The sequence below is a fragment of the Lissotriton helveticus genome, chromosome 8 (genome assembly GCF_964261635.1).
Source record: "Lissotriton helveticus chromosome 8, aLisHel1.1, whole genome shotgun sequence".
Classification (NCBI taxonomy): Eukaryota; Metazoa; Chordata; class Amphibia; order Caudata; family Salamandridae; genus Lissotriton; species Lissotriton helveticus.
Window position 1 is genome coordinate 1541128212 of NC_136069.1, and position 20187 is coordinate 1541148398.

The 20187-nt window shown below is 43.0% G+C and overlaps 25 non-coding genes across 25 annotated transcripts; all 25 read left to right on the plus strand.

Moving 5' to 3' along the window:
- Window positions 1-779: 779 nt before the first annotated feature.
- TRNAL-UAG (transfer RNA leucine (anticodon UAG)) lies at window positions 780-866 on the plus strand. Its single transcript has one exon. It is a non-coding gene; the product is annotated as a tRNA-Leu (tRNA).
- A 627-nt stretch (window positions 867-1493) lies between these two features.
- TRNAL-CAG (transfer RNA leucine (anticodon CAG)) lies at window positions 1494-1576 on the plus strand. The gene has a single exon. It is a non-coding gene; the product is annotated as a tRNA-Leu (tRNA).
- A 189-nt stretch (window positions 1577-1765) lies between these two features.
- TRNAL-AAG (transfer RNA leucine (anticodon AAG)) lies at window positions 1766-1848 on the plus strand. The gene has a single exon. It is a non-coding gene; the product is annotated as a tRNA-Leu (tRNA).
- Window positions 1849-2857: 1009 nt separating this feature from the next.
- On the plus strand, window positions 2858-2940 carry TRNAL-UAG (transfer RNA leucine (anticodon UAG)). Its single transcript has one exon. It is a non-coding gene; the product is annotated as a tRNA-Leu (tRNA).
- A 904-nt stretch (window positions 2941-3844) lies between these two features.
- On the plus strand, window positions 3845-3927 carry TRNAL-AAG (transfer RNA leucine (anticodon AAG)). The gene has a single exon. It is a non-coding gene; the product is annotated as a tRNA-Leu (tRNA).
- Window positions 3928-4953: 1026 nt separating this feature from the next.
- On the plus strand, window positions 4954-5036 carry TRNAL-UAG (transfer RNA leucine (anticodon UAG)). The gene has a single exon. It is a non-coding gene; the product is annotated as a tRNA-Leu (tRNA).
- A 632-nt stretch (window positions 5037-5668) lies between these two features.
- On the plus strand, window positions 5669-5751 carry TRNAL-CAG (transfer RNA leucine (anticodon CAG)). Its single transcript has one exon. It is a non-coding gene; the product is annotated as a tRNA-Leu (tRNA).
- A 189-nt stretch (window positions 5752-5940) lies between these two features.
- Window positions 5941-6023, plus strand: TRNAL-AAG (transfer RNA leucine (anticodon AAG)). The gene has a single exon. It is a non-coding gene; the product is annotated as a tRNA-Leu (tRNA).
- A 1026-nt stretch (window positions 6024-7049) lies between these two features.
- Window positions 7050-7137, plus strand: TRNAL-UAG (transfer RNA leucine (anticodon UAG)). Its single transcript has one exon. It is a non-coding gene; the product is annotated as a tRNA-Leu (tRNA).
- Window positions 7138-7764: 627 nt separating this feature from the next.
- Window positions 7765-7847, plus strand: TRNAL-CAG (transfer RNA leucine (anticodon CAG)). Its single transcript has one exon. It is a non-coding gene; the product is annotated as a tRNA-Leu (tRNA).
- Window positions 7848-8036: 189 nt separating this feature from the next.
- Window positions 8037-8119, plus strand: TRNAL-AAG (transfer RNA leucine (anticodon AAG)). Its single transcript has one exon. It is a non-coding gene; the product is annotated as a tRNA-Leu (tRNA).
- A 1026-nt stretch (window positions 8120-9145) lies between these two features.
- On the plus strand, window positions 9146-9228 carry TRNAL-UAG (transfer RNA leucine (anticodon UAG)). Its single transcript has one exon. It is a non-coding gene; the product is annotated as a tRNA-Leu (tRNA).
- A 632-nt stretch (window positions 9229-9860) lies between these two features.
- Window positions 9861-9943, plus strand: TRNAL-CAG (transfer RNA leucine (anticodon CAG)). Its single transcript has one exon. It is a non-coding gene; the product is annotated as a tRNA-Leu (tRNA).
- A 189-nt stretch (window positions 9944-10132) lies between these two features.
- On the plus strand, window positions 10133-10215 carry TRNAL-AAG (transfer RNA leucine (anticodon AAG)). The gene has a single exon. It is a non-coding gene; the product is annotated as a tRNA-Leu (tRNA).
- A 1026-nt stretch (window positions 10216-11241) lies between these two features.
- On the plus strand, window positions 11242-11324 carry TRNAL-UAG (transfer RNA leucine (anticodon UAG)). Its single transcript has one exon. It is a non-coding gene; the product is annotated as a tRNA-Leu (tRNA).
- Window positions 11325-11956: 632 nt separating this feature from the next.
- TRNAL-CAG (transfer RNA leucine (anticodon CAG)) lies at window positions 11957-12039 on the plus strand. The gene has a single exon. It is a non-coding gene; the product is annotated as a tRNA-Leu (tRNA).
- Window positions 12040-12228: 189 nt separating this feature from the next.
- Window positions 12229-12311, plus strand: TRNAL-AAG (transfer RNA leucine (anticodon AAG)). Its single transcript has one exon. It is a non-coding gene; the product is annotated as a tRNA-Leu (tRNA).
- A 1026-nt stretch (window positions 12312-13337) lies between these two features.
- TRNAL-UAG (transfer RNA leucine (anticodon UAG)) lies at window positions 13338-13420 on the plus strand. The gene has a single exon. It is a non-coding gene; the product is annotated as a tRNA-Leu (tRNA).
- Window positions 13421-14324: 904 nt separating this feature from the next.
- On the plus strand, window positions 14325-14407 carry TRNAL-AAG (transfer RNA leucine (anticodon AAG)). Its single transcript has one exon. It is a non-coding gene; the product is annotated as a tRNA-Leu (tRNA).
- Window positions 14408-15433: 1026 nt separating this feature from the next.
- TRNAL-UAG (transfer RNA leucine (anticodon UAG)) lies at window positions 15434-15516 on the plus strand. The gene has a single exon. It is a non-coding gene; the product is annotated as a tRNA-Leu (tRNA).
- Window positions 15517-16148: 632 nt separating this feature from the next.
- TRNAL-CAG (transfer RNA leucine (anticodon CAG)) lies at window positions 16149-16231 on the plus strand. Its single transcript has one exon. It is a non-coding gene; the product is annotated as a tRNA-Leu (tRNA).
- A 189-nt stretch (window positions 16232-16420) lies between these two features.
- On the plus strand, window positions 16421-16503 carry TRNAL-AAG (transfer RNA leucine (anticodon AAG)). The gene has a single exon. It is a non-coding gene; the product is annotated as a tRNA-Leu (tRNA).
- Window positions 16504-17529: 1026 nt separating this feature from the next.
- On the plus strand, window positions 17530-17612 carry TRNAL-UAG (transfer RNA leucine (anticodon UAG)). The gene has a single exon. It is a non-coding gene; the product is annotated as a tRNA-Leu (tRNA).
- A 632-nt stretch (window positions 17613-18244) lies between these two features.
- Window positions 18245-18327, plus strand: TRNAL-CAG (transfer RNA leucine (anticodon CAG)). The gene has a single exon. It is a non-coding gene; the product is annotated as a tRNA-Leu (tRNA).
- A 189-nt stretch (window positions 18328-18516) lies between these two features.
- TRNAL-AAG (transfer RNA leucine (anticodon AAG)) lies at window positions 18517-18599 on the plus strand. The gene has a single exon. It is a non-coding gene; the product is annotated as a tRNA-Leu (tRNA).
- Window positions 18600-20187: the final 1588 nt, after the last annotated feature.

Sequence of the window (20187 nt, forward strand, 5' to 3'; positions counted from 1 at the left end):
CAATAAGTAGATTTTTAATTTTATGTAACCTCATTTTCTAATGATCCATTCAAGAGATGTTTCCACTATGAAATGAAGAGCAAGGGGAAAGAGCACAAATGATAGAGCCAGTGAGTGAGATGGGGTGTTGAGGAAGGAGAAAATGAAACAAAGACAGAGTGAGTGAACGGCAGGTAGGCATAGAAGAGGAGACTAGAAGTGAAGGTGACTTGCTTTTCCCTGCTCTTGACCTCCCACCCATCTCAAACCAATCACAAACATACCTTCTATGTAACGTTGGTATGCAGAACTTCACTCCTCAGCCAGTGAGGGTGAGTCCCAAGTCAGGGGCTAGAGAGCAAAAGAATGGATGTGCTCAGACGTTCCTTGCTAGGGACAGTTGATCTGAAACAAGGCCTGCTCTCTTGTTTCCAGCAAGGATCTAGAAATTCGCAATGAATCTGCAAGGCACATTGACAGCATAAATTTGCATAAACTGCCCCACCTTCTGCCTTCCTACTTCCTGAGCAGTAGTTGTTTGTGTATAAAGAGAGAGGTCGCAGGCAAGGTAATTTTGTGAGTAGGATACAGAACCCTAAATAGCTGGTGAGAGGTATAAGTTATTCTAAAAGCATAAAAACAGTACACCTGTGAAATGAAATGCTTTCATATGTGATCTTCTGTGTTTATTGTCCTGTGCAAAAAGTTGCACCTTGTGTTTGAAGGTTGAAATTATTTCAAGCTTGCATGGACGCAGACATTTCTGAGTGACTTTTATACATTTCTTAGGACTCTTCACTGTCAGGATGGCCGAGTGGTCTAAGGCGTTGTGTTTAGGCTGCAGTCTCCTCTGGAGGCGTGGGTTCGAATCCCACTTCTGCGTGACTTTTGGAGATATAATCTTCTTCATCAGGATAACATCTGATGGAAGTTGCATCTGTTCGTCTTCACCTGGGACGTTATTCCGTCCTCGTCTAGTCAAGAGAGCTTGGGTTTCTCATATATTTCTGTTGTACAAAGTCTTGCTGATAAAGTGCAATCCTTACCAAATGAGCTTAGGACCCATGTAAGAGCTCATCTAGAAGAGTCATGCTCTTGTATTCCCTGGCCAGACAGGCCATGCAAATTTGGAAGAATGCCAAGCACCTGGTAGACAGCTGTACTCTAGCACACTTACAGCAATGTCCTCAGGGCTGTGATCAGGGGCTGCTTAGATTTGCGTATTCCACCCCATGTTGTGACATTGAGCTCCCTTGTTGAATTTGCTTTAGTCAGCCAAGATGTGGCTGTTGACTCAATTTCAAAGCAGCTTTGCGCAGTTCAAGTGGCTGGTGAATAGCACTTTCTCTTTGTACGCTTTAAAGGTCTAAAGAGTTCTTCATAGGTACTGCTCTGTATGGATTGTTCAAAGATCTGTTGGAAATGCTCATAATGGGATAAATAAATTGAGGGCATGCCTTTTCGGTACCAAACTTGCATGGCTGTCTGGCTTGTGGAAGGTGCTGCAAATGCAAGTCAGGATGGCCGAGTGGTCTAAGGCGCTGCGTTCAGGTCGCAGTCTCTTCTGGAGGCGTGGGTTCAAATCCCACTTCTGACAAACCTGTGTTTAATCTTCTTTTTTCTTGAGGGAGAAAATCAGATCATTTCCCTCACATGGGCTTATATGGTTGTCTTTTTGGAAAAGTGCAGTGACTTTTTTTCTTGCTATAGCCACTTATGGCCTAAGATGTGTGTTTTTTTTGTTCACACTATCTTTCTCACTATGTAGATGGACAAGCAACATGTGGTCAGGATGGCCGAGTGGTCTAAGGTGCTGCGTTAAGTCCGCAGTCTCTCCTGGAGGCGTGGGTTCGAATCCCACTTCTGACAAAACTTTAAGTCCATTTTGTCTCTGCGTTCCTTCAGAATCTCAGCTAAAAATTGGCAGTGCATATAATATCTGAATAAGTACCAAACTTCAGTTTCAACTGCAAATGAATTTGCCCAATTCTGTCTTCAAGCTCTTATAATATTCTTCTAGCACTAGTGGTGTTTTATGTGTTTTTTGGGGGTGCCTAAAAAATCCCTTTTATTGAAGAAATGGCTTACATTCAGTCTTGTGATATTTTTGGTTTCCAATAAGTAGATTTTTAATTTTATGTAACCTCATTTTCTAATGATCCATTCAAGAGATGTTTCCACTATGAAATGAAGAGCAAGGGGAAAGAGCACAAATGATAGAGCGAGTGAGTGAGATGGGGTGTTGAGGAAGGAGAGAATGAAACAAAGACAGAGTGAGTGAACGGCAGGTAGGCATAGAAGAGGAGACTTGCTTTTCCCTGCTCTTGACCTCCCACCCATCTCAAACCAATCACAAACATACCTTCTATGTAACGTTGGTATGCAGAACTTCACTCCTCAGCCAGTGAGGGTGAGTCCCAAGCCAGGGGCTAGAGAGCAAAAGAATGGATGTGCTCAGACGTTCCTTGCTAGGGACAGTTGATCTGAAACAAGGCCTGCTCTCTTGTTTCCAGCAAGGATCTAGAAATTCGCAATGAATATGCAAGGCACATTGACAGCATAAATTTGCATAAACTGCCCCACCTTCTGCCTTCCTTCTTCCTGAGCAGTAGTTGTTTGTGTATAAAGAGAGAGGTCGCAGGCAAGGTAATTTTGTGAGTAGGATACAGAACCCTAAATAGCTGGTGAGAGGTATAAGTTATTCTAAAAGCATAAAAACAGTACACCTGTGAAATGAAATGCTTTCATATGTGATCTTCTGTGTTTATTGTCCTGTGCAAAAAGTTGCACCTTGTGTTTGAAGGTTGAAATTATTTCAAGCTTGCATGGACGCAGACATTTCTGAGTGACTTTTATACAGTTCTTAGGACTCTTCACTGTCAGGATGGCCGAGTGGTCTAAGGCGTTGTGTTTAGGCTGCAGTCTCCTCTGGAGGCGTGGGTTCGAATCCCACTTTTGACATGACTTTTGGAGATATAATCTTCTTCATCAGGATAACATCTGATGGAAGTTGCATCTGTTCGTCTTCACCTGGGACGTTATTCCGTCCTCGTCTAGTCAAGAGAGCTTGGGTTTCTCATATATTTCTGTTGTACAAAGTCTTGCTGATAAAGTGCAATCCTTACCAAATGAGCTTAGGACCCATGTAAGAGCTCATCTAGAAGAGTCATGCTCTTGTATTCCCTGGCCAGACAGGCCATGCAAATATGGAAGAATGCCAAGCACCTGGTAGACAGCTGTACTCCAGCACACTTACAGCAATGTCCTCAGGGCTGTGATCAGGGGCTGCTTAGATTTGTGTATTCCACCCTATGTTGTGACATTGAGCTCCCTTGTTGAATTTGCTTTAGTCAGCCAAGATGTGGCTGTTGACTCAATTTCAAAGCAGCTTTGGGCCGTTCAAGTGGCTGGTGAATAGCACTTTCTCTTTGTACTCATTAAAGGTCTAAAGAGTTCTTCATAGGTACTGCTCTGTATGGATTGTTCAAAGATCTGTTGGAAATGCTTATAATGGGATAAATAAATTGAGGGCATGCCTTTTCCGTACCAAACTTTCATGGCTGTCTGGCTTGTGGAAGGTGCTGAAAATGCAAGTCAGGATGGCCGAGTGGTCTAAGGCGCTGCGTTCAGGTCGCAGTCTCTTCTGGAGGCGTGGGTTCAAATCTCTCTGCTGACAATCCTGTGTTTAATCTTCTTTTTTCTTGAGGGAGAAAATCAGATCATTTCCCTCACATGGGCTTATATGGTTGTCTTTTTGGAAAAGTGCAGTGAGTTTTTTTCTTGCTATAGCCACTCATGGCCTAAGATGTGTGTTTTTTTTGTTCACACTATCTTTCTCACTATATAGATGAACAAGCAACGTGTGGTCAGGATGGCCGAGTGGTCTAAGGCACTGCATTAAGGCCGCAGTCTCTCCTGGAGGCGTGGGTTCGAATCCCACTTCTGACAAAACTTTAAGTCCATTTTGTCTCTGCGTTCCTTCAGAATCTCAGCTAAAAATTGGCAGTGCATATAATATCTGAATAAGTACCAAACTTCAGTTTCAACTGCAAATGAATTTGCCCAATTCTGTCTTCAAGCTCGTATAATATTCTTCTAGCACTAGTGGTGTTTTATGTGTTTTTTGCGGGGTGCCTAAAAAATCCCTTTTATTGAAGAAATGGCTTACATTCAGTCTTGTGATATTTTTGGTTTCCAATAAGTAGATTTTTACTTTTATGTAACCTCATTTTCTAATGATCCATTCAAGAGATGTTTCCACTATGAAATGAAGAGCAAGGGGAAAGAGCACAAATGATAGAGCCAGTGAGTGAGATGGGGTGTTGAGGAAGGAGAGAATGAAACAAAGACAGAGTGAGTGAACGGCAGGTAGGCATAGAAGAGGAGACTAGAAGTGAAGGTGACTTGCTTTTCCCTGCTCTTGACCTCCCACCCATCTCAAACCAATCACAAACATACCTTCTATGCAACGTTGGTATGCAGAACTTCACTCCTCAGCCAGTGAGGGTGAGTCCCAAGCCAGGGGCTAGAGAGCAAAAGAATGGATGTGCTCAGACGTTCCTTGCTAGGGACAGTTGATCTGAAACAAGGCCTGCTCTCTTGTTTCCAGCAAGGAACTAGAAATTCTGCATGAATCTGCAAGGCACATTGACAGCATAAATTTGCATAAACTGCCCCACCTTCTGCCTTCCTACTTCCTGAGCAGTAGTTGTTTGTGTATAAAGAGAGAGGTCGCAGGCAAGGTAATTTTGTGAGTAGGATACAGAACCCTAAATAGCTGGTGAGAGGTATAAGTTATTCTAAAAGCATAAAAACAGTACACCTGTGAAATGAAATGCTTTCATATGTGATCTTCTGTGTTTATTGTCCTGTGCAAAAAGTTGCACCTTGTGTTTGAAGGTTGAAATTATTTCAAGCTTGCATGGACGCAGAAATTTCTGAGTGACTTTTATACATTTCTTAGGACTCTCCACTGTCAGGATGGCCGAGTGGTCTAAGGTGCTGTGTTTAGGCCGCAGTCTCCTCTGGAGGCGTGGGTTCGAATCCCACTTCTGACATGACTTTTGGAGATATAATCTTCTTCATCAGGATAACATCTGATGGAAGTTGCATCTGTCCGTCTTCACCTGGGACGTTATTCCGTCCTCGTTTAGTCAAGAGAGCTTGGGTTTCTCATATATTTCTGTTGTACAAAGTCTTGCTGATAAAGTGCAATCCTTACCAAATGAGCTTAGGACCCATGTAAGAGCTCATCTAGAAGAGTCATGCTCTTGTATTCCCTGGCCAGACAGGCCATGCAAATTTGGAAGAATGCCAAGCACCTGGTAGACAGCTGTACTCCAGCACACTTACAGCAATGTCCTCAGGGCTGTGATCAGGGGCTGCTTAGATTTGCGTATTCCACCCTATGTTGTGACATTGAGCTCCCTTGTTGAATTTGCTTTAGTCAGCCAAGATGTGGCTGTTGACTCAATTTCAAAGCAGCTTTGGGCCGTTCAAGTGGCTGGTGAATAGCACTTTCTCTTTGTACGCTTTAAAGGTCTAAAGAGTTCTTCATAGGTACTGCTCTGTATGGATTGTTCAAAGATCTGTTGGAAATGCTTATAATGGGATAAATAAATTGAGGGCATGCCTTTTCGGTACCAAACTTGCATGGCTGTCTGGCTTGTGGAAGGTGCTGCAAATGCAAGTCAGGATGGCTGAGTGGTCTAAGGCGCTGCGTTCAGGTCGCAGTCTCTTCTGGAGGCGTGGGTTAAAATCCCACTTCTGACAAACCTGTGTTTAATCTTCTTTTTTCTTGAGGGAGAAAATCAGATCATTTCCCTCACATGGGCTTATATGGTTGTCATTTTGGAACAGTGCAGTGAGTTTTTTTCTTGCTATAGCCACTTATGGCCTAAGATGTGTGTTTTTTTTGTTCACACTATCTTTCTCACTATGTAGATGGACAAGCAACATGTGGTCAGGATGGCCGAGTGGTCTAAGGCGCTGCGTTAAGGCCGCAGTCTCTCCTGGAGGCGTGGGTTCGAATCCCACTTCTGACAAAACTTTAAGTCCATTTTGTCACTGCGTTCCTTCAGAATCTCAGCTAAAAATTGGCAGTGCATATAATATCTGAATAAGTACCAAACTTCAGTTTCAACTGCAAATGAATTTGCCCAATTCTGTCTTCAAGCTCGTATAATATTCTTCTAGCACTAGTGGTGTTTTATGTGTTTTTTGGGGGGTGCCTAAAAAATCTCTTTTATTGAAGAAATGGCTTACATTCAGTCTTGTGATATTTTTGGTTTCCAATAAGTAGATTTTTAATTTTATGTAACCTCATTTTCTAATGATCCATTCAAGAGATGTTTCCACTATGAAATGAAGAGCAAGGGGAAAGAGCACAAATGATAGAGCCATTGAGTGAGATGGGGTGTTGAGGAAGGAGAGAATGAAACAAAGACAGAGTGAGTGAACGGCAGGTAGGCATAGAAGAGGAGACTAGAAGTGAAGGTGACTTGCTTTTCCCTGCTCTTGACCTCCCACCCATCTCAAACCAATCACAAACATACCTTCTATGCAACGTTGGTATGCAGAACTTCACTCCTCAGCCAGTGAGGGTGAGTCCCAAGCCAGGGGCTAGAGAGCAAAAGAATGGATGTGCTCAGACGTTCCTTGCTAGGGACAGTTGATCTGAAACAAGGCCTGCTCTCTTGTTTCAAGCAAGGATCTAGAAATTCTGCATGAATCTGCAAGGCACATTGACAGCATAAATTTGCATAAACTGCCCCACCTTCTGCCTTCCTACTTCCTGAGCAATAGTTGTTTGTGTATAAAGAGAGAGGTCGCAGGCAAGATAATTTTGTGAGTAGGATACAGAACCCTAAATAGCTGGTGAGAGGTATAAGTTATTCTAAAAGCATAAAAACAGTACACCTGTGAAATGAAATGCTTTCATATGTGATCTTCTGTGTTTATTGTCCTGTGCAAAAAGTTGCACCTTGTGTTTGAAGGTTGAAATTATTTCAAGCTTGCATGGACGCAGAAATTTCTGAGTGACTTTTATACATTTCTTAGGACTCTTCACTGTCAGGATGGCCGAGTGGTCTAAGGCGCTGTGTTTAGGCTGCAGTCTCCTCTGGAGGCGTGGGTTCGAATCCCACTTCAGAAATGACTTTTGGAGATATAATCTTCTTCATCAGGATAACATCTGATGGAAGTTGCATCTCTTCGTCTTCACCTGGGACGTTATTCCGTCCTCGTCTAGTCAAGAGAGCTTGGGTTTCTCATATATTTCTGTTTTACAAAGTCTTGCTGATGAAGTGCAATCCTTACCAAATGAGCTTAGGACCCATGTAAGAGCTCATCTAGAAGAGTCATGCTCTTGTATTCCCTGGCCAGACAGGCCATGCAAATTTGGAAGAATGCCAAGCACCTGGTAGACAGCTGTACTCCAGCACACTTACAGCAATGTCCTCAGGGCTGTGATCAGGGGCTGCTTAGATTTGTGTATTCCACCCTATGTTGTGACATTGAGCTCCCTTGTTGAATTTGCTTTAGTCAGCCAAGATGTGGCTGTTGACTCAATTTCAAAGCAGCTTTGGGCCGTTCAAGTGGCTGGTGAATAGCACTTTCTCTTTGTACTCATTAAAGGTCTAAAGAGTTCTTCATAGGTACTGCTCTGTATGGATTGTTCAAAGATCTGTTGGAAATGCTTATAATGGGATAAATAAATTGAGGGCATGCCTTTTCGGTACCAAACTTGCATGGCTGTCTGGCTTGTGGAAGGTGCTGAAAATGCAAGTCAGGATGGCCGAGTGGTCTAAGGCGCTGCGTTCAGGTTGCAGTCTCTTCTGGAGGCGTGGGTTCAAATCCCACTTCTGACAAACCTGTGTTTAATCTTCTTTTTTCTTGAGGGAGAAAATCAGATCATTTCCCTCACATGGGCTTATATGGTTGTCTTTTTGGAAAAGTGCAGTGAGTTTTTTTCTTGCTATAGCCACTCATGGCCTAAGATGTGTGTTGTTTTTGTTCACACTATCTTTCTCACTATGTAGAGGAACAAGCAACTTGTGGTCAGGATGGCCGAGTGGTCTAAGGCACTGCATTAAGGCCGCAGTCTCTCCTGGAGGCGTGGGTTCGAATCCCACTTCTGACAAAACTTTAAGTCCATTTTGTCTCTGCGTTCCTTCAGAATCTCAGCTAAAAATTGGCAGTGCATATAATATCTGAATAAGTACCAAACTTCAGTTTCAACTGCAAATGAATTTGCCCAATTCTGTCTTCAAGCTCGTATAATATTCTTCTAGCACTAGTGGTGTTTTATGTGTTTTTTGGGGGGTGCCTAAAAAATCCCTTTTATTGAAGAAATGGCTTACTTTCAGTCTTGTGATATTTTTGGTTTCCAATAAGTAGATTTTTAATTTTATGTAACCTCATTTTCTAATGATCCATTCAAGAGATGTTTCCACTATGAAATGAAGAGCAAGGGGAAAGAGCACAAATGATAGAGCCAGTGAGTGAGATGGGGTGTTGAGGAAGGAGAGAATGAAACAAAGACAGAGTGAGTGAACGGCAGGTAGGCATAGAAGAGGAGACTAGAAGGGAAGGTGACTTGCTTTTCCCTGCTCTTGACCTCCCACCCATCTCAAACCAATCACAAACATACCTTCTATTCAACGTTGGTATGCAGAACTTCACTCCTCAGCCAGTGAGGGTGAGTCCCAAGCCAGGGGCTAGAGAGCAAAAGAATGGATGTGCTCAGACGTTCCTTGCTAGGGACAGTTGATCTGAAACAAGGCCTGCTCTCTTGTTTCCAGCAAGGAACTAGAAATTCTGCATGAATCTGCAAGGCACATTGACAGCATAAATTTGCATAAACTGCCCCACCTTCTGCCTTCCTACTTCCTGAGCAGTAGTTGTTTGTGTATAAAGAGAGAGGTCGCAGGCAAGGTAATTTTGTGAGTAGGATACAGAACCCTAAATAGCTGGTGAGAGGTATAAGTTATTCTAAAAGCATAAAAACAGTACACCTGTGAAATGAAATGCTTTCATATGTGATCTTCTGTGTTTATTGTCCTGTGCAAAAAGTTGCACCTTGTGTTTGAAGGTTGAAATTATTTCAAGCTTGCATGGACGCAGAAATTTCTGAGTGACTTTTATACATTTCTTAGGACTCTCCACTGTCAGGATGGCCGAGTGGTCTAAGGCGCTGTGTTTAGGCCGCAGTCTCCTCTGGAGGCGTGGGTTTGAATCCCACTTCTGACATGACTTTTGGAGATATAATCTTCTTCATCAGGATAACATCTGATGGAAGTTGCATCTGTTCGTCTTCACCTGGGACGTTATTCCGTCCTCGTCTAGTCAAGAGAGCTTGGGTTTCTCATATATTTCTGTTGTACAAAATCTTGCTGATAAAGTGCAATCCTTACCAAATGAGCTTAGGACCCATGTAAGAGCTCATCTAGAAGAGTCATGCTCTTGTATTCCCTGGCCAGACAGGCCATGCAAATTTGGAAGAATGCCAAGCACCTGGTAGACAGCTGTACTCCAGCACACTTACAGCAATGTCCTCAGGGCTGTGATCAGGGGCTGCTTAGATTTGCGTATTCCACCCTATGTTGTGACATTGAGCTCCCTTGTTGAATTTGCTTTAGTCAGCCAAGATGTGGCTGTTGACTCAATTTCAAAGCAGCTTTGGGCCGTTCAAGTGGCTGGTGAATAGCACTTTCTCTTTGTACGCTTTAAAGGTCTAAAGAGTTCTTCATAGGTACTGCTCTGTATGGATTGTTCAAAGATCTGTTGGAAATGCTTATAATGGGATAAATAAATTGAGGGCATGCCTTTTCGGTACCAAACTTGCATGGCTGTCTGGCTTGTGGAATGTGCTGCAAATGCAAGTCAGGATGGCCGAGTGGTCTAAGGCGCTGCGTTCAGGTCGCAGTCTCTTCTGGAGGCGTGGGTTCAAATACCACTTCTGACAAACCTGTGTTTAATCTTCTTTTTTCTTGAGGGAGAAAATCAGATCATTTCCCTCACATGGGCTTATATGGTTGTCTTTTTGGAAAAGTGCAGTGAGTTTTTTTCTTGCTATAGCCACTTATGGCCTAAGATGTGTGTTTTTTTTGTTCACACTATCTTTCTCACTATGTAGATGGACAAGCAACATGTGGTCAGGATGGCCGAGTGGTCTAAGGCGCTGCGTTAAGGCCGCAGTCTCTCCTGGAGGCGTGGGTTCGAATCCCACTTCTGACAAAACTTTAAGTCCATTTTGTCACTGCGTTCCTTCAGAATCTCAGCTAAAAATTGGCAGTGCATATAATATCTGAATAAGTACCAAACTTCAGTTTCAACTGCAAATGAATTTGCCCAATTCTGTCTTCAAGCTCGTATAATATTCTTCTAGCACTAGTGGTGTTTTATGTGTTTTTTGGGGGGTGCCTAAAAAATCCCTTTTATTGAAGAAATGGCTTACATTCAGTCTTGTGATATTTTTGGTTTCCAATAAGTAGATTTTTAATTTTATGTAACCTCATTTTCTAATGATCCATTCAAGAGATGTTTCCACTATGAAATGAAGAGCAAGGGGAAAGAGCACAAATGATAGAGCCAGTGAGTGAGATGGGGTGTTGAGGAAGGAGAGAATGAAACAAAGACAGAGTGAGTGAACGGCAGGTAGGCATAGAAGAGGAGACTAGAAGTGAAGGTGACTTGCTTTTCCCTGCTCTTGACCTCCCACCCATCTCAAACCAATCACAAACATACCTTCTATGCAACGTTGGTATGCAGAACTTCACTCCTCAGCCAGTGAGGGTGAGTCCCAAGCCAGGGGCTAGAGAGCAAAAGAATGGATGTGCTCAGACGTTCCTTGCTAGGGACAGTTGATCTGAAACAAGGCCTGCTCTCTTGTTTCCAGCAAGGAACTAGAAATTCTGCATGAATCTGCAAGGCACATTGACAGCATAAATGTGCATAAACTGCCCCACCTTCTGCCTTCCTACTTCCTGAGCAGTAGTTGTTTGTGTATAAAGAGAGAGGTCGCAGGCAAGGTAATTTTGTGAGTAGGATACAGAACCCTAAATAGCTGGTGAGAGGTATAAGTTATTCTAAAAGCATAAAAACAGTACACCTGTGAAATGAAATGCTTTCATATGTGATCTTCTGTGTTTATTGTCCTGTGCAAAAAGTTGCACCTTGTGTTTGAAGCTTGAAATTATTTCAAGCTTGCATGGACACAGAAATTTCTGAGTGACTTTTATACATTTCTTAGGACTCTCCACTGTCAGGATGGCCGAGTGGTCTAAGGCACTGTGTTTAGGCCGCAGTCTCCTCTGGAGGCGTGGGTTCGAATCCCACTTCTGACATGACTTTTGGAGATATAATCTTCTTCATCAGGATAACATCTGATGGAAGTTGCATCTGTTCGTCTTCACCTGGGACGTTATTCCGTCCTCGTCTAGTCAAGAGAGCTTGGGTTTCTCATATATTTCTGTTGTACAAAGTCTTGCTGATAAAGTGCAATCCTTACCAAATGAGCTTAGGACCCATGTAAGAGCTCATCTAGAAGAGTCATGCTCTTGTATTCCCTGGCCAGACAGGCCATGCAAATTTGGAAGAATGCCAAGCACCTGGTAGACAGCTGTACTCCAGCACACTTACAGCAATGTCCTCAGGGCTGTGATCAGGGGCTGCTTAGATTTGCGTATTCCACCCTATGTTGTGACATTGAGCTCCCTTGTTGAATTTGCTTTAGTCAGCCAAGATGTGGCTGTTGACTCAATTTCAAAGCAGCTTTGGGCCGTTCAAGTGGCTGGTGAATAGCACTTTCTCTTTGTACGCTTTAAAGGTCTAAAGAGTTCTTCATAGGTACTGCTCTGTATGGATTGTTCAAAGATCTGTTGGAAATGCTTATAATGGGATAAATAAATTGAGGGCATGCCTTTTCGGTACCAAACTTGCATGGCTGTCTGGCTTGTGGAAGGTGCTGCAAATGCGAGTCAGGATGGCCGAGTGGTCTAAGGCGCTGTGTTCAGGTCGCAGTCTCTTCTGGAGGCATGGGTTCAAATCCCACTTCTGACAAACCTGTGTTTAATCTTCTTTTTTCTTGAGGGAGAAAATCAGATCATTTCCCTCACATGGGCTTATATGGTTGTCTTTTTGGAAAAGTGCAGTGAGTTTTTTTCTTGCTATAGCCACTTATGGCCTAAGATGTGTGTTTTTTTTGTTCACACTATCTTTCTCACTATGTAGATGGACAAGCAACATGTGGTCAGGATGGCCGAGTGGTCTAAGGCGCTGCGTTAAGGCCGCAGTCTCTCCTGGAGGCGTGGGTTCGAATCCCACTTCTGACAAAACTTTAAGTCCATTTTGTCACTGCGTTCCTTCAGAATCTCAGCTAAAAATTGGCAGTGCATATAATATCTGAATAAGTACCAAACTTCAGTTTCAACTGCAAATGAATTTGCCCAATTCTGTCTTCAAGCTCGTATAATATTCTTCTAGCACTAGTGGTGTTTTATGTGTTTTTTGGGGGGTGCCTAAAAAATCCCTTTTATTGAAGAAATGGCTTACATTCAGTCTTGTGATATTTTTGGTTTCCAATAAGTAGATTTTTAATTTTATGTAACCTCATTTTCTAATGATCCATTCAAGAGATGTTTCCACTATGAAATGAAGAGCAAGGGGAAAGAGCACAAATGATAGAGCCAGTGAGTGAGATGGGGTGTTGAGGAAGGAGAGAATGAAACAAAGACAGAGTGAGTGAACGGCAGGTAGGCATAGAAGAGGAGACTAGAAGGGAAGGTGACTTGCTTTTCCCTGCTCTTGACCTCCCACCCATCTCAAACCAATCACAAACATACCTTCTATTCAACGTTGGTATGCAGAACTTCACTCCTCAGCCAGTGAGGGTGAGTCCCAAGCCAGGGGCTAGAGAGCAAAAGAATGGATGTGCTCAGACGTTCCTTGCTAGGGACAGTTGATCTGAAACAAGGCCTGCTCTCTTGTTTCCAGCAAGGAACTAGAAATTCTGCATGAATCTGCAAGGCACATTGACAGCATAAATTTGCATAAACTGCCCCACCTTCTGCCTTCCTACTTCCTGAGCAGTAGTTGTTTGTGTATAAAGAGAGAGGTCGCAGGCAAGGTAATTTTGTGAGTAGGATACAGAACCCTAAATAGCTGGTGAGAGGTATAAGTTATTCTAAAAGCATAAAAACAGTACACCTGTGAAATGAAATGCTTTCATATGTGATCTTCTGTGTTTATTGTCCTGTGCAAAAAGTTGCACCTTGTGTTTGAAGGTTGAAATTATTTCAAGCTTGCATGGACGCAGAAATTTCTGAGTGACTTTTATACATTTCTTAGGACTCTCCACTGTCAGGATGGCCGAGTGGTCTAAGGCGCTGTGTTTAGGCCGCAGTCTCCTCTGGAGGCGTGGGTTTGAATCCCACTTCTGACATGACTTTTGGAGATATAATCTTCTTCATCAGGATAACATCTGATGGAAGTTGCATCTGTTCGTCTTCACCTGGGACGTTATTCCGTCCTCGTCTAGTCAAGAGAGCTTGGGTTTCTCATATATTTCTGTTGTACAAAATCTTGCTGATAAAGTGCAATCCTTACCAAATGAGCTTAGGACCCATGTAAGAGCTCATCTAGAAGAGTCATGCTCTTGTATTCCCTGGCCAGACAGGCCATGCAAATTTGGAAGAATGCCAAGCACCTGGTAGACAGCTGTACTCCAGCACACTTACAGCAATGTCCTCAGGGCTGTGATCAGGGGCTGCTTAGATTTGCGTATTCCACCCTATGTTGTGACATTGAGCTCCCTTGTTGAATTTGCTTTAGTCAGCCAAGATGTGGCTGTTGACTCAATTTCAAAGCAGCTTTGGGCCGTTCAAGTGGCTGGTGAATAGCACTTTCTCTTTGTACGCTTTAAAGGTCTAAAGAGTTCTTCATAGGTACTGCTCTGTATGGATTGTTCAAAGATCTGTTGGAAATGCTTATAATGGGATAAATAAATTGAGGGCATGCCTTTTCGGTACCAAACTTGCATGGCTGTCTGGCTTGTGGAATGTGCTGCAAATGCAAGTCAGGATGGCCGAGTGGTCTAAGGCGCTGCGTTCAGGTCGCAGTCTCTTCTGGAGGCGTGGGTTCAAATACCACTTTTGACAAACCTGTGTTTAATCTTCTTTTTTCTTGAGGGAGAAAATCAGATCATTTCCCTCACATGGGCTTATATGGTTGTCTTTTTGGAAAAGTGCAGTGAGTTTTTTTCTTGCTATAGCCACTTATGGCCTAAGATGTGTGTTTTTTTTGTTCACACTATCTTTCTCACTATGTAGATGGACAAGCAACATGTGGTCAGGATGGCCGAGTGGTCTAAGGCGCTGCGTTAAGGCCGCAGTCTCTCCTGGAGGCGTGGGTTCGAATCCCACTTCTGACAAAACTTTAAGTCCATTTTGTCACTGCGTTCCTTCAGAATCTCAGCTAAAAATTGGCAGTGCATATAATATCTGAATAAGTACCAAACTTCAGTTTCAACTGCAAATGAATTTGCCCAATTCTGTCTTCAAGCTCGTATAATATTCTTCTAGCACTAGTGGTCTTTTATGTGTTTTTTGGGGGGTGCCTAAAAAATCCCTTTTATTGAAGAAATGGCTTACATTCAGTCTTGTGATATTTTTGGTTTCCAATAAGTAGATTTTTAATTTTATGTAACCTCATTTTCTAATGATCCATTCAAGAGATGTTTCCACTATGAAATGAAGAGCAAGGGGAAAGAGCACAAATGATAGAGCCAGTGAGTGAGATGGGGTGTTGAGGAAGGAGAGAATGAAACAAAGACAGAGTGAGTGAACGGCAGGTAGGCATAGAAGAGGAGACTAGAAGTGAAGGTGACTTGCTTTTCCCTGCTCTTGACCTCCCACCCATCTCAAACCAATCACAAACATACCTTCTATGCAACGTTGGTATGCAGAACTTCACTCCTCAGCCAGTGAGGGTGAGTCCCAAGCCAGGGGCTAGAGAGCAAAAGAATGGATGTGCTCAGACGTTCCTTGCTAGGGACAGTTGATCTGAAACAAGGCCTGCTCTCTTGTTTCCAGCAAGGAACTAGAAATTCTGCATGAATCTGCAAGGCACATTGACAGCATAAATGTGCATAAACTGCCCCACCTTCTGCCTTCCTACTTCCTGAGCAGTAGTTGTTTGTGTATAAAGAGAGAGGTCGCAGGCAAGGTAATTTTGTGAGTAGGATACAGAACCCTAAATAGCTGGTGAGAGGTATAAGTTATTCTAAAAGCATAAAAACAGTACACCTGTGAAATGAAATGCTTTCATATGTGATCTTCTGTGTTTATTGTCCTGTGCAAAAAGTTGCACCTTGTGTTTGAAGTTTGAAATTATTTCAAGCTTGCATGGACACAGAAATTTCTGAGTGACTTTTATACATTTCTTAGGACTCTCCACTGTCAGGATGGCCGAGTGGTCTAAGGCACTGTGTTTAGGCCGCAGTCTCCTCTGGAGGCGTGGGTTCGAATCCCACTTCTGACATGACTTTTGGAGATATAATCTTCTTCATCAGGATAACATCTGATGGAAGTTGCATCTGTTCGTCTTCACCTGGGACGTTATTCCGTCCTCGTCTAGTCAAGAGAGCTTGGGTTTCTCATATATTTCTGTTATACAAAGTCTTGCTGATAAAGTGCAATCCTTACCAAATGAGCTTAGGACCCATGTAAGAGCTCATCTAGAAGAGTCATGCTCTTGTATTCCCTGGCCAGACAGGCCATGCAAATTTGGAAGAATGCCAAGCACCTGGTAGACAGCTGTACTCCAGCACACTTACAGCAATGTCCTCAGGGCTGTGATCAGGGGCTGCTTAGATTTGCGTATTCCACCCTATGTTGTGACATTGAGCTCCCTTGTTGAATTTGCTTTAGTCAGCCAAGATGTGGCTGTTGACTCAATTTCAAAGCAGCTTTGGGCCGTTCAAGTGGCTGGTGAATAGCACTTTCTCTTTGTACGCTTTAAAGGTCTAAAGAGTTCTTCATAGGTACTGCTCTGTATGGATTGTTCAAAGATCTGTTGGAAATGCTTATAATGGGATAAATAAATTGAGGGCATGCCTTTTCGGTACCAAACTTGCATGGCTGTCTGGCTTGTGGAAGGTGCTGCAAATGCAAGTCAGGATGGCCGAGTGGTCTAAGGCGCTGTGTTCAGGTCGCAGTCTCTTCTGGAGGCGTGGGTTCAAATCCCACTTCTGACAAACCTGTGTTTAATCTTCTTTTTTCTTGAGGGAGAAAATCAGATCATTTCCCTCACATGGGCTTATATGGTTGTCTTTTTGGAAAAGTGCAGTGAGTTTTTTTCTTGCTATAGCCACTTATGGCCTAAGATGTGTGTTTTTTTTGTTCACACTATCTTTCTCACTATGTAGATGGACAAGCAACATGTGGTCAGGATGGCCGAGTGGTCTAAGGCGCTGCGTTAAGGCCGCAGTCTCTCCTGGAGGCGTGGGTTCGAATCCCACTTCTGACAAAACTTTAAGTCCATTTTGTCACTGCGTTCCTTCAGAATCTCAGCTAAAAATTGGCAGTGCATATAATATCTGAATAAGTACCAAACTTCAGTTTCAACTGCAAATGAATTTGCCCAATTCTGTCTTCAAGCTCGTATAATATTCTTCTAGCACTAGTGGTGTTTTATGTGTTTTTTGGGGGGTGCCTAAAAAATCCCTTTTATTGAAGAAATGGCTTACATTCAGTCTTGTGATATTTTTGGTTTCCAATAAGTAGATTTTTAATTTTATGTAACCTCATTTTCTAATGATCCATTCAAGAGATGTTTCCACTATGAAATGAAGAGCAAGGGGAAAGAGCACAAATGATAGAGCCAGTGAGTGAGATGGGGTGTTGAGGAAGGAGAGAATGAAACAAAGACAGAGTGAGTGAACGGCAGGTAGGCATAGAAGAGGAGACTAGAAGTGAAGGTGACTTGCTTTTCCCTGCTCTTGACCTCCCACCCATCTCAAACCAATCACAAACATACCTTCTATGCAACGTTGGTATGCAGAACTTCACTCCTCAGCCAGTGAGGGTGAGTCCCAAGCCAGGGGCTAGAGAGCAAAAGAATGGATGTGCTCAGACGTTCCTTGCTAGGGAGAGTTGATCTGAAACAAGGCCTGCTCTCTTGTTTCAAGCAAGGATCTAGAAATTCTGCATGAATCTGCAAGGCACATTGACAGCATAAATTTGCATAAACTGCCCCACCTTCTGCCTTCCTACTTCCTGAGCAATAGTTGTTTGTGTATAAAGAGAGAGGTCGCAGGCAAGATAATTTTGTGAGTAGGATACAGAACCCTAAATAGCTGGTGAGAGGTATAAGTTATTCTAAAAGCATAAAAACAGTACACCTGTGAAATGAAATGCTTTCATATGTGATCTTCTGTGTTTATTGTCCTGTGCAAAAAGTTGCACCTTGTGTTTGAAGGTTGAAATTATTTCAAGCTTGCATGGACGCAGAAATTTCTGAGTGACTTTTATACATTTCTTAGGACTCTTCACTGTCAGGATGGCCGAGTGGTCTAAGGTGCTGTGTTTAGGCTGCAGTCTCCTCTGGAGGCGTGGGTTCGAATCCCACTTCTGAAATGACTTTTGGAGATATAATCTTCTTCATCAGGATAACATCTGATGGAAGTTGCATCTCTTCGTCTTCACCTGGGACGTTATTCCGTCCTCGTCTAGTCAAGAGAGCTTGGGTTTCTCATATATTTCTGTTTTACAAAGTCTTGCTGATAAAGTGCAATCCTTACCAAATGAGCTTAGGACCCATGTAAGAGCTCATCTAGAAGAGTCATGCTCTTGTATTCCCTGGCCAGACAGGCCATGCAAATTTGGAAGAATGCCAAGCACCTGGTAGACAGCTGTACTCCAGCACACTTACAGCAATGTCCTCAGGGCTGTGATCAGGGGCTGCTTAGATTTGTGTATTCCACCCTATGTTGTGACATTGAGCTCCCTTGTTGAATTTGCTTTAGTCAGCCAAGATGTGGCTGTTGACTCAATTTCAAAGCAGCTTTGGGCCGTTCAAGTGGCTGGTGAATAGCACTTTCTCTTTGTACTCATTAAAGGTCTAAAGAGTTCTTCATAGGTACTGCTCTGTATGGATTGTTCAAAGATCTGTTGGAAATGCTTATAATGGGATAAATAAATTGAGGGCATGCCTTTTCGGTACCAAACTTGCATGGCTGTCTGGCTTGTGGAAGGTGCTGAAAATGCAAGTCAGGATGGCCGAGTGGTCTAAGGCGCTGCGTTCAGGTCGCAGTCTCTTCTGGAGGTGTGGGTTCAAATCCCACTTCTGACAAACCTGTGTTTAATCTTCTTTTTTCTTGAGGGAGAAAATCAGATCATTTCCCTCACATGGGCTTATATGGTTGTCTTTTTGGAAAAGTGCAGTGAGTTTTTTTCTTGCTATAGCCACTCATGGCCTAAGATGTGTGTTGTTTTTGTTCACACTATCTTTCTCACTATGTAGATGAACAAGCAACTTGTGGTCAGGATGGCCGAGTGGTCTAAGGCACTGCATTAAGGCTGCAGTCTCTCCTGGAGGCGTGGGTTCGAATCCCACTTCTGACAAAACTTTAAGTCCATTTTGTCTCTGCGTTCCTTCAGAATCTCAGCTAAAAATTGGCAGTGCATATAATATCTGAATAAGTACCAAACTTCAGTTCCAACTGCAAATGAATTTGCCCAATTCTGTCTTCAAGCTCGTATAATATTCTTCTAGCACTAGTGGTGTTTTATGTGTTTTTTGGGGGGTGCCTAAAAAATCCCTTTTATTGAAGAAATGGCTTACATTCAGTCTTGTGATATTTTTGGTTTCCAATAAGTAGATTTTTAATTTTATGTAACCTCATTTTCTAATGATCCATTCAAGAGATGTTTCCACTATGAAAAGAAGAGCAAGGGGAAAGAGCACAAATGATAGAGCCAGTGAGTGAGATGGGGTGTTGAGGAAGGAGAGAATGAAACAAAGACAGAGTGAGTGAACGGCAGGTAGGCATAGAAGAGGAGACTAGAAGTGAAGGTGACTTGCTTTTCCCTGCTCTTGACCTCCCACCCATCTCAAACCAATCACAAACATACCTTCTATGCAACGTTGGTATGCAGAACTTCACTCCTCAGCCAGTGAGGGTGAGTCCCAAGCCAGGGGCTAGAGAGCAAAAGAATGGATGTGCTCAGACGTTCCTTGCTAGGGACAGTTGATCTGAAACAAGGCCTGCTCTCTTGTTTCCAGCAAGGAACTAGAAATTCTGCATGAATCTGCAAGGCACATTGACAGCATAAATGTGCATAAACTGCCCCACCTTCTGCCTTCCTACTTCCTGAGCAGTAGTTGTTTGTGTATAAAGAGAGAGGTCGCAGGCAAGGTAATTTTGTGAGTAGGATACAGAACCCTAAATAGCTGGTGAGAGGTATAAGTTATTCTAAAAGCATAAAAACAGTACACCTGTGAAATGAAATGCTTTCATATGTGATCTTCTGTGTTTATTGTCCTGTGCAAAAAGTTGCACCTTGTGTTTGAAGGTTGAAATTATTTCAAGCTTGCATGGACGCAGAAATTTCTGAGTGACTTTTATACATTTCTTAGGACTCTTCACTGTCAGGATGGCCGAGTGGTCTAAGGCGCTGTGTTTAGGCTGCAGTCTCCTCTGAAGGCGTGGGTTCGAATCCCACTTCAGAAATGACTTTTGGAGATATAATCTTCTTCATCAGGATAACATCTGATGGAAGTTGCATCTCTTCGTCTTCACCTGGGACGTTATTCCGTCCTCGTCTAGTCAAGAGAGCTTGGGTTTCTGATATATTTCTGTTTTACAAAGTCTTGCTGATGAAGTGCAATCCTTACCAAATGAGCTTAGGACCCATGTAAGAGCTCATCTAGAAGAGTCATGCTCTTGTATTCCCTGGCCAGACAGGCCATGCAAATTTGGAAGAATGCCAAGCACCTGGTAGACAGCTGTACTCCAGCACACTTACAGCAATGTCCTCAGGGCTGTGATCAGGGGCTGCTTAGATTTGTGTATTCCACCCTATGTTGTGACATTGAGCTCCCTTGTTGAATTTGCTTTAGTCAGCCAAGATGTGGCTGTTGACTCAATTTCAAAGCAGCTTTGGGCCGTTCAAGTGGCTGGTGAATAGCACTTTCTCTTTGTACTCATTA